This window comes from Lactuca serriola, chromosome 4, assembly GCF_051521515.1.
Source record: "Lactuca serriola cultivar US96UC23 chromosome 4, Lser_US96UC23_V15, whole genome shotgun sequence".
Classification (NCBI taxonomy): domain Eukaryota; kingdom Viridiplantae; phylum Streptophyta; class Magnoliopsida; order Asterales; family Asteraceae; genus Lactuca; species Lactuca serriola.
In genome coordinates this window covers 143,290,071-143,298,724 of record NC_136411.1, presented here as the reverse complement: position 1 = coordinate 143,298,724, position 8,654 = coordinate 143,290,071, and positions in this window count along the sequence as shown.

Genomic DNA, 8,654 nt, shown 5'->3' with positions numbered 1-8,654 from the left:
CCCCATGGCGTTGGCATCTTCACGGATTGATGGTAAGTTAAGAGGATATATTTCATGTCGTGGATCCCGGACACGCCTAAGATAATATTATAGAAAGACAAAAAAAATCAACAACACAAAAATGTTGGATAGAGTTAACTCCCTCTATTTATATTGGTAGCTTCATTTCTCCAATAGTATTTTTTGGTTTCACCACTGAATCCTACTAGGAATGATGATCTTCGAACTATCTCAATATCTATGATGTTCATCGTGTTGAGTACTTTTAATAGGATGATATTAACAGAGCTTCCACGATCTATTAGGATTATTCGAACGAAACTTGTGACTATACCATCATGATATAGATTGAGGACATTTTCCTTGTCATCTTCGTCGAAAGAGGTCTCTTTATTATCAGTCAAGAATGCATTCTTTGTTGGCATGTCTTCTTTTTCCATCTTGGAACTTCTTGCATGTCTCTTGGCTACAGAATAGGAAGTTTCACCGATGTTAGATCTACCAGAGATAAAATTAATTACATTGGCGTCCGAGGGGGGAAATGCTATTTTCTGTGGAAGAATTTCAGGATCTTGGGATATTTGGGCAGTCTTGTCTATTTTTCTTCTCGAGAGTTCTTTTAATATCCCTTGCTCGATAGATAGTTAATCTTTTTTTGAGAGAAAGACAATCTTCATAGTAAGCACACCACCTGGACTTGTCTTTCCATCCTGGGGTCTTTTCTCTTTTCTTGGGTCATCTTGCTGTTGGAATAGTGTCTAAGGCTGTAACTATATCCGGTTGTGCATGGTCCTTTTGGGTTGCCTTCACCATAGCAACTTGATAGGAAGATTTAATAAGAGAGAGTAAATATTATTAATATATTATGGGAATAATATAATGAATAATATATTGTTATTTGATTAATATAAGTCATAGAATTAATTAGAATTAATTTGGTGACTTAAAGAGATTAATTAAATAAAGGGGTATAAACTGTCAATTGTTTGATAGTTAAACTTTAGACTGTAAATCCATTTGGATATACTATGGACGGATTCTAAGAGGATTAGGATAGCTAAAATCGTCCATTAGAGTTATCTAGGAATGGATTTGGATAGCCTTAAGAGAAGATTATCTGATAGGGACTTATCTGTAATCCTTAAGGAGTCTACAAGTATAAATAGACCCCATGGCATAGGGAATTCGTGACTTGACCTAAAGTAAGGAACCTCTGGTCGAATTCCTCCCCTCTCCTCTCTCCCAAATCATCCTCCTTCCTATTGGTGTTTGTAAGCCATCAGAGGAGTGACATTTGTGACTCTAGAAGCTCCAAGACCTCAAGATCAACAAGGAACTCAAAGGTATGATTCTAGATCTATTTCAATGTTGTTATTTAGCCTAATTAGTTATTAGAAGTCTTGGATTCAAAGCATGTTTATTAGAAAGCCTAGATCCGAGCATTAGGGTTTTGCATGCGCACATAGGAAAGTTCTTATGGCTAAAACCCATAAGTGGTATCAGAGCCTAGCTTGGTTTTCTGTAAATTGTTGCTTGATTAACTGAAACAAACCTGCAAAATTCGATTTTTAGGTTTCTGAGTCATGGACTCGGCGAGTTCCAAGGTGGACTCGGCGAGTAGGCCTGACTCGGCGAGTCCCTTTGTGCACTCGGCGAGTCCAGGCGTCAGGAATGGCCAGATTCGGGATTTATTTATAATTATCTTATCTAAACTTTCCATAAACTAATTAGATCAATATTAATTCGTTTTTATGATAAATATAATTGTTATCTTGATCTAGTTAAAGGTAATTATCAACTAATTAAATATTTAATTTCCTTATATGATAATTAATTAATTATTTTGATTATTTTGGTAATTATCTTAAAAGAAATCTTGAATAAATCAAACATAGATAATTAGGATATTAATTGTTAATTGGAATTATTTGTTATTTGATCCTCCATGTTTTAAATGTTTAAAACTTGCCCTCAAGTTTTGAAATTTATATTTGTGATTAAAAGTTTTAATTTAGACAACTTAAATTTCAAAACCCTAGATTTTAAAAGGTTTAAAATACACCCCTATACTAATATGATATTACTAGTATAATATATATATATATATATATATATATATATATATATATATATATAACTAAATGCTAGTCTTACCGTTAGTAGGCCTCATTCACGAAGCCAATCTATAAGGTGGGTATAAGGTTGCGGCCTATAAAATGGCGCTTAATGGGTGTACACTCACACCCACCGCTTGCTTGATTGGTGGAGGGTCGTTAGCCGAACGGGTAGGATAGGGCAACCTCATCCTCTCATTAAAAGTATAATAAGAAATATAAAGTAACTACACATATTTTAAAATTTCCCAATCTTAGTTACTTTAGGAAAAGTGAATTGATGCAATCCCATGAAATTGCAGTTTGCAGCTTGCTAAGAAGTTAGTGGAGCGTGTGTGGTTTACCGGCACACTAATTGGTTCTAAGCGAAGGTGGCAAAGGGTGATTCATTGTATATCATAGTTCGATGGAGCGTGTGTGGTTTACCGGCACATCGAATAGGTGATCGTTACAATGAAGGCACCATGTGAATTTGCATGGTTATTCACACCCGCTTTGTGATCCTCGGTATCCCAGTCACAAACAAGAGGGGCATATTAAGATTTAAACATGCTGTTGAATAGTTTCAATGAATCTCATCTGAACCTAGGAATTCTCAAAACACTTAGGACTAATAGTTTAGGTTTTTGTGATGGAGAATTAGTGAATCGTCATTCACTTACCTTCAATATATCTGCATGTTAGATTACGGCATCCCTTTTCTAATATGTAAATGTTATTGTTGGATCCTAGCCCTAATTTTTCTTATTGGGTGATAATTAGGGATTCTTATTCTAATCTATCTTTGTCCTTTTCTAATTATAGATGTCGAACGCAAATAACGCTGCTGCTAGTTCTTTCACGTTGATGAGCCTTTGCCAAAAGGTCACCTTCGATGGAACGAACTTTAGCGAATGGATAAGATACATTCGCACCATTGCTTGCTATGAGGACAAAGAGTATGTCCTTGATGAGAAGCTCGAGAAAATCAACACCGAAATCGCTACTCCAGCCGAAATCACCGCCTTTGAAACTCGTGAGCGAGATGCAACGAAGGTACATTGCATCATGATCGCTACCATGAACTCCGAATTCCAAAAGTCCTACGAGGACATGTACCCGTACGAGATGCACCAAGACTTATTGGAGAGGTACCACCAAAACGCGAGACAAGAGCGGTATGAGATTTTTACTAACATGATTTCCGCGAAGATGGGTCATGGAGAATCTCTTACCGTGCACTTGCAAAAGATGCAAAGGTATGTCGACCGCCTTCGCAAGTTAAATGTTGACTCGGGGAAGACTTGGCGATCGACATGGTGCTTCACTCTTTGCCTCCGATGTACAACCAATTTAGGATGACCTACCACATGAACAAAGAGGAGGTCACCCTAAGCAAACTCCAAGGTCTCTTGAGAGTCGCTGAGAGCAACTTCAAAGACAAGTCTGTTGCACCTACTCCCAATCCGCCCGCTGCTCCTGTCTTGGCTATTGGTCAAGGAAAGGGAAAGAAGAGAAAAGCTTCATCGAAGAACTATTGCAAGGCGAAAGCCCGAGATGGTGCCTCTTCTAGTGGGACCAAAGTTGATCCCGCTAAGCCCTGTCCTAACCCGAAGGAGGCAGAGTGCCACCACTGCCACAAGATAGGACATTGGAAGAGAAGCTGCCCAGAGTACCTGCAAGCAATCAAAGAAGGAAAGATCAAGCCATCTTTCGCAGGTATATACACAATTAAATCTAACGATTCTAATCATGCTATTTCTTGGGTCCTTGATACCGGTTGTGGTTACCACATTTGTTCTAATGTGCAGGGACTAAGAAGAAGTAGGGATGTGGAGCAAGGAAGGATAAATCTAATCATGGGGAACAGAAGATCGTCGCCTGTGACCAAGATTGGAGTGTATTCTTTAGTGCTTAGGAATAGTTTGGTTTTAGATTTGAACAATTGTTGCTATTCGCCAGAAATGGCTAGAAACATCATTTCATTTCATGGTTTGTATAGACAAGGATTTAGATTTTCTTTTAATAATGAGAATGGTTCTATTTTGGCTTATCTAAATGGTGTCTTTTACTTTGAAGCTATACCATGTAATGGAATATATGAAACCGTTATGATTGTTGATAACTTAGGAAATGATGTTTTGAATATTGATTCTTCCACTAGTATGGATAAAGCATCCTTGTGGCATTGTCGTCTTGGACATGTCAACAAGAAACGCATAGCCCAACTCCAAAAGGATGGAGTGTTGGAGTCATTCGACCTTAGGGAAGATGACACATGCGAATCTTGTTTACTTGGAAAGATGACTAAATCACCCTTCACAAGTACATGTGAAAGGGGCGAGGGTCTATTGGACCTAATACATACCGATGTATGTGGACCGTTTAGATCAACCATGAAAGATGGGAACCGCTTCTACGTGACTTTTACCGATGACTATAGTAGATATGGGTATATCTACTTAATCAAGCAAAAGTCAGAAACCTTTGAAAAAGTTCAAAGAGTTCAAGAATGAAGTGGAGAATCAATTGGGCAGGAAAATCAAGATGCTTCGATCCGATCGAGGAGGAGAGTACCTAAGTCTTGAATTCCACGATTATCTCAAGGAGTGTGGAATAGTTTCGCAATTGACGCCTCCTAGGACACCGCAGTTGAATGGTGTGGCAGAAAGGCGTAATCGAACCTTATTGGATATGGTTCGCTCTATGATGAGTCGTGCTTCACTACCTATCTCTTTTTGGGGGTATGCCTTAGAGACTGCCGCCCATATCCTTAACCGAGTCCCTACTAAGAAGGTTGCCAAAACACCTCACGAGATGTGGACAGGGAAAGCTCCCTCGTTGGCACATATCAAGGTTTGGGGTTGTGAGGCTTTCGTAAGACGAGATACTCACGACAAGCTTGAACCTCGAAGTGAGCGATGTATTTTCATCGGCTACCCGCAGACATCCTTTGGATATCTCTTCTATAGACCGAAGGACAATGTGGTCTTCGTTGCGAGGAGAGGAGTTTTCCGAGAGCGAGAACTCATAAGCCAAGGAGACAGTGGGAGGCAAATCGAGCTTGAAGAGATTCAAGAGTAGATAGATGAAGGAACCTCTACCGTTGGCACTCAACCCGAGGAGGAAACTCCGGTTGAACCGATTGACGAATCCTTACCTCTTAGACGTTCCGATAGAGTTAGAGTTCTACCCCAGTTTTATGGTCTTCATATTACTACCGAAGGGGACACGTATATTAGTGATGGTACACTAATAAATCTTGATGAACCTAATAGCTATAAGGAAGCCATGGCAGGCCCGGAGTCTGCGAAATGGAAAGAGGCAATGGATAGCGAGATCCAATCCATGTATGATAACCAAGTTTGGAATTTGGTTGATTATGTGCCCGGACGTAAGACCGTTAGGTGCAAATGGATCTTCAAGAAGAAGACCGACGTGGATGGAAACGTGCACACATATAAAGCGCGATTGGTTGCGAAGGGCTTTACTCAAACTCCTGGAGTTGACTATGATGAGACCTTCTCACCAGTTGCGAAGATTAAATCTATTAGAGTGATGCTAGCTATTGCCGCATTTCATGATTATGAGATTTGGCAAATGGATGTCAAGACCGCTTTCCTTAATGGGAAGTTGGCTGAGGATGTATACATGGCTCAGCCAGAGGGGTTTGTGGATCCGAAGCATCCTAATAGAGTGTGTAAGCTTGAGAAGTCCGTTTATGGACTTAAGCAAGCATCTCGCAGATGGAATCTTTGCTTCGATGAGAAAGTCAAAGAGTTTGGATTTGTACGAAGCGAAGACGAGTCTTGTGTATATGTCAAAGCCAGTGGGAGTATAGTAAGCTTTATCGTTCTATATGTCGATGACATATTACTTATAGGAAACGACATCCCGACTCTGCAGGAAGTTAAGTCCTGGCTCGGGACGTGCTTCGCTATGAAGGACCTCGGAGAAGCTTCTTACATATTGGGAATAAGGATAGTGAGAGAAAGAAGTAAGAGACTAATTGGACTTAGTCAGAACACTTACTTGGAGAAGGTACTAAAACGTTTTAATATGGAAAACTCAAAGAAGGGAGAATTACCAATACAAAGTAATGCCAAGTTGAGTAAGACTCAAAGTCCGAGTACGGAAGCTGAGATAGCAGAAATGAGCCGAGTACCATACGCTTCCGCAGTTGGCTCAATCATGTACACTATGACTTGTACTCGCCCTGATGTAGCCTTCGCTTTGAGCATGGTTAGCAGATATCAAGGGAATCCTAGCAAAGCACATTGGATTGCGGTGAAGAATATCCTTAAGTACCTTCGGAGGACGAAGGAATGGTTCTTAGTCCTCGGAGGGAGTGATGACTTGAAGGTGCGAGGGTATAGTGATGCCAGTTTTCAGACTGACAGGGACAACTACCGTTCGCAGTCGGGTTGGGTCTTTACCCTAAATGGAGGAGCAGTGACATGGAAGAGTTCCAAGCAGGAAACCGTAGCTGATTCAACGTGCGAATCAGAGTACATTGCAGCGAGCGAAGCGTCGAAGGAGGCGATATGGCTAAAGAACTTCATCGGTGATCTTGGAGTCGTACCTGCCATAAAGGAGCCCATAGAGATTTTCTGTGATAACGAAGGTGCGGTTGCCTTGACCAAGGAACCGAGGGATCATGGTAGATCAAGACATATCGACAGAAAATATCACTTCATCAGACATCGTGTAGAAGAAGGACAACTCGTAGTGAAGAGGATATCATCAGAAGATAACCCAGCAGATCCGCTTACGAAGGGACTGAGTAGGGTTAAGCACTTACAGCATGCTAGGAGTATTGGGCTGAAGGATGATATTAGCATAGATTAGATAGTATTAGAAACGTGTAATAGATAAATGTAATTAACATTTGATGATTAAATAAAGGAGTTTTATTTATGAGTAATGTTACTGTCTTATGTTAATCGTTTAACTATTGTTTCACTTTGCATGTTTTGACTTCCAGAATAATTGAAATTATTAGGAATAATAGAATTGTTCAAATTATCCACAATCGTTCATATGTTGGAAGTAGATATGAATGAAGATTGTCATGAATTGGTGTGTAGATTGTCTAAATGGTGTTAGACATAGCAAAGGGTTGCTGCAACGTTCATGAGTGCTTATGAACTAGTTTTGAGCATTGGAACAAACCCGCACTTGCTGGAATCACCTTATGTAATAAGATATAAAAGGGTGATCGCAAGACGATAATATCATATAGTCTTAAAACCTAGATATATGGTTTATTATTTGTTAATTGGTTGTACATTGATAATGCGAAACCGCATCAGTAACTCGGTGTTATAAAACGCATTGTTGTGTATAGTTGGTTAATGAATAAGTAAATGCATATAAGTCGAAGTTTATCTGTAATTTTTATCTAAGAAGGTAAAAGCGATATCTCGGCCGCTCGATGATTTGATTTGACTTATGTGCCGCCCCCGGTCAGAACTGAATTGATGTGCTCGATTAAGTTCTATGTCAAATAAATCAGAGATCGAGAAACCTAAATGCTTGACTAACCATTCCATAGGATTGTCAGCATGATATCTAACAGAGGACTGTACGATCCCTTATCTAAAGGACAAGATTGATTAGATCAGAGTTTGACAGCGTCTTTGAGAGCTACGATTACAAACCGAATTGTACTTGTATAGTTACTAGACTTATCCAAGTGGGAGACTGTTGGAATAGTGTCTAAGGCTGTAACTATATCCGGTTGTGCATGGTCCCTTTGGGTTGCCTTCACCATAGCAACTTGATAGGATGATTTAATAAGAGAGAGTAAATATTATTAATATATTATGGGAATAATATAATGAATAATATATTGTTATTTGATTAATATAAGTCATAGAATTAATTAGAATTAATTTGGTGACTTAATGAGATTAATTAAATAAAGGGGTATAAACTGTCAATTGTTTGATAGTTAAACTTTAGACTGTAAATCCATTTGGATATACTATGGACGGATTCGAAGAGGATTAGGATAGCTAAAATCGTCCATTAGAGTTATCTAGGAATGGATTTGGATAGCCTTAAGAGAAGATTATCTGATAGGGACTTATCTGTAATCCTTAAGGAGTCTACAAGTATAAATAGACCCCATGGCATAGGAAATTCGTGACTTGACCTAAAGTAAGGAACCTCTGGTCGAATTCCTCCCCTCTCCTCTCTCCCAAATCATCCTCCTTCCTATTGGTGTTTGTAAGCCATCAGAGGAGTGACATTTGTGACTCTAGAAGCTCCAAGACCTCAAGATCAACAAGGAACTCAAAGGTATGATTCTAGATCTATTTCAATGTTGTTATTTAGCCTAATTAGTTATTAGAAGTCTTGGATTCAAAGCATGTTTATTAGAAAGCCTAGATCCGAGCATTAGGGTTTTGCATGCGCACATAGGAAAGTTCTTATGGCTAAAACCCATCACTTGCCTTGTCCCCAAGATTATGCATTATATAGGTAGAACTGAAACATTAACAAAAAAATATTAATAAGATATCTCAGGATAATTTTCATCTTCCTCTTCATCCTCTA